Source organism: Elephantulus edwardii, unplaced genomic scaffold (genome assembly GCF_000299155.1).
Source record: "Elephantulus edwardii isolate Elephantulus edwardi_28Jun2011 unplaced genomic scaffold, EleEdw1.0 scaffold00268, whole genome shotgun sequence".
Lineage (NCBI taxonomy): Eukaryota > Metazoa > Chordata > Mammalia > Macroscelidea > Macroscelididae > Elephantulus > Elephantulus edwardii.
The window spans coordinates 2,894,812-2,898,231 of record NW_006400018.1 but is presented as its reverse complement, the minus strand read 5'-3'; positions in this window follow the sequence as shown (position 1 = coordinate 2,898,231).

The following is a 3,420-nucleotide window of genomic DNA, read 5'->3' as shown; positions in this document are numbered from 1 at the left end:
AATAGAGATGATAGAAAGAGAATGGATGCCTTTGAGCTGTGGTGCTGGAGAAGAGTGTTGAATATACCATGGACTGCTCGGAGAACGAATAGGTTTGTCCTGGAGAGGGTGAAGCCAGAATGCTCCTTGGAGTCAAGGATTCTGAAGCTTCGTCTGACATACTTTGGACACGTTGCAAGGAGGGACTGGTCCTTGGAGAGGGACGTCATGTTTGGGAGAGTGGAGAGATGGCAGAGGAGAGGAAGGCCCGCGATGAGAAGGATCGATTCTGTGAGTGGAGTGGTGGGAATGAGTGTGTTTGAGACGGTGAGGTTGGCACAGGATAGAACGGTGTTTAGGGCTCTTGTACATACGATCACTCTGAGTCGTAAACGACTCGATGGCACATAACAACAACAAGACAACACCAATTTCTGATTACACTATTTCTGTGGTTCACAAGTCCAACACAGCATAGCTAGGATCTCAGCTTTCAGCTCAGAGTCTGGTTCTACTGGAAGTATCAATGGGGGGCTAAGCTTCTAGCACAGGAGAGCCTACCCAATCTCATTGTTGGAAGAAATCAATTACATGCAGCCGCAGGACTAATGTCCCTGTTTCCTGGCTGGATGTCAGCTGGATGCTGCTTTTTGGTGTTTTTTTTTTTTTTTCTCACAAGCCTCCTGTATTTCTTCTCATGTGTCCCCTCTGTCCTCAAGCCAACAGGACACATGAAGTCTTTCTCAAATTTTTAATCTCTAGCTCTTTCCCTGTATTTGCTTTTAAGGATTCCATTTAGGGGCTCTAGAGGCAGAATGCATAACATGTTGGGCTGCTAATCAAAAGGTTGATGGTTCAAAACCACTAGCTGCTTCTCAGGAGAAGGATGGATAGCCTCCTCTTGTGAAGATCCACATCTCCAGAGTAGAAATGAAGACTTTCAGATAGCTTACAAGCACATGAGTAAATGTTCAAAATCCCTAGTTCTAAGAGAGATGCAAATTATCCTAACCTCTACACTATAATAGACAAAGTGCTAGTCTATAGGCCTTTTAGTGTAAGAACCACCTTCCCTCTGTAACTTGATTTGTGCCACTATTAGAACCTCTACTCAGAATATTATTGCTTTTTAATTTTTGACTCATGTACTTTTAACTTGTTAGTTAAATTTGTATCTTCTAGGCTGCAACACTTCCATGATACATCTTCAAGGATATGAACATGTACGGCTAAGCACAATTAATAACAGTGCATCTAAATTCCAAAATCAATCTCCATAATAGTCTATGTGTTTCCTACTGCCAAAGGGGCCCTTTAGAGTAGTGAGAGAAGATCTTCACCCTGAAACCCACAGCATCCCTTTTCAGCAGGAAGTAGCTAAGAGAATACGCCATCCCCTTTTCCTTATGAATCAGGGTGAAGTCTCTCTCAGGGAGGAGTGATAGGGAATGGCAAAGGACACACTAACAAAGGAGATTAATCAGAACTGGCTTAGACAAGCACTGTGGCAATTGGACAATTAAAACAGATATTCGGGCTGGGGAAGAAGAACAAACTGGGGAGGAGGGTAGAGAAAACAGTGCAACAATGAATGAATGAAAACCCAAAATCTCTGTAAGTGTTCACTAAAACTAACAAAATTTAATAATAATTTTAAAAAAAACAACAACTATGAGATATCATCTCACCCCAGTTAAAATAGCAAAATTTAACAGAACAGCAAGCAAAAAAAAATGCTGGCAAGGTTGTGGAGAAACTGGAACCCTGATTCACTGTTGGTGGGAGTGTAAAATGGTGTGACCACTGTGGAAGGCGGTATGGCGCTTTCTCAAAAAGTTGCAAATAGAGATACCATTTGACCCAGCAATTCCACTACTGGGAATATATTTCAAAGAGACCATAACTGACATCCAAGCAGATATATGCACACCCATGTTTATCACGGCTTTGTTCACAATAGCAAGGAGTTGGAAATAACCTAAGTGCCCATCAACAAGTGAATGGATAGAGAAGCTGTGGTATAGTTGCACGATGGAATACTATGCTGCACTGAAAAACAAGGAACCCATGCAATATTATTCAAATGGGTGAGCCTGGAGGACATTATGCTGAGTGAAGTATCTCAGTCCAAAAAGGACAAATACTGTGTGGTGTCACTTTTGTAAAACAGGACTGACCTCAGGGTTGGGGAGATACTGAGAAAGATGGGTTCAATAACGTATATACACTGCATTGAAACAGATGAGGGAGAAAACTGTTTCAAAGGGATATGTGATTAGGTATTTTTGTCATGACAGGATTCCAGAGTGAAGGCTGCATAGTGGAGTGGACCTGGGGGAGGGTTTGTAAAACAATGAAAGAATTTTTTCTTTTACTTTTCCAAGAGGATAGTGTGTTAGGGGGCAGGGTCGGGAGGGGAGAAAAGTGAAACAATGAATGAATGGAAATCCAAAGTCTCTGTAAATTTTCATTGAAATTAATAATAAATTTTTTTTAAAGTCTTTATCCCAAATTCTACGGATTTTGTCAATTGCTGATGGGCAGCTGCCATCCCAAGACCGTTCCATCATCTTGGCATTTTCTTTCCGGTCATTCTGTCACCTTCTCGCCCATTTCTTTTTCTTTCTAGCTTTCCTTCCTTGCTATGTTCCATTGGTTTGTTTTCTCTCTCCCTTTCTTCAGCTATGAGCATGGCATAAGTATGACTTTCATTGTACTTGGGAATGTTTTGGAGGAATAGTCTAACATCGAACTAAAACGGATGTAAGCATATACTTTACTTTTACTTCATATCTCAATATGGGTTGTTGGGGTTTTTGTTTTTTTTTCATTTCAAATTCTATGATGCATTTTAGGGAGCTCTGGTGGCCTAGTGGCAAGAAGCTGTGCTGTAAACCTAAAGGTACGCAGTTCAAATCCACCAGCTGCTCTATGGGAGAAAAGTAGGCAATCTCATCCTGTGCAATTAACTGCCTCTGAAAACCCACCAGAGGGTCAGCTATGGGTCTATTCTAACTCAATGGTACACAATAATCACAAGGAAGTGGGTTTTTGTTGTTTAACTTTACATTTACAGTGATTAAGGACTCTCAGGAAGTTGCAGCAAGAGAGTCTTATTGCCATTTCTCTAGCATTGATAGCATATGTCATATGGTTAATAGGTGCCTGGTGAACTACTCACACAGGCTCACAACCCAGAAAGTCCTAAGGGGCAGTTCTAGTCCATTATGTGTAGTTACCTGGAAATTGTTAAATTGAAAATTTACATGACTAAATTTACACAGTTAAATTGAAAATGTACTCTACTGAACCCAAGAGTAATGCTAACAAAACCAAGAAATTGATATGAATACTGATCTTCACAATTGTCATGCATCAGAGAGGTGGACATGACTAAAGGTGACAGAAGAAGAATCGATGCCTTCGAATTGTGATGCTGGA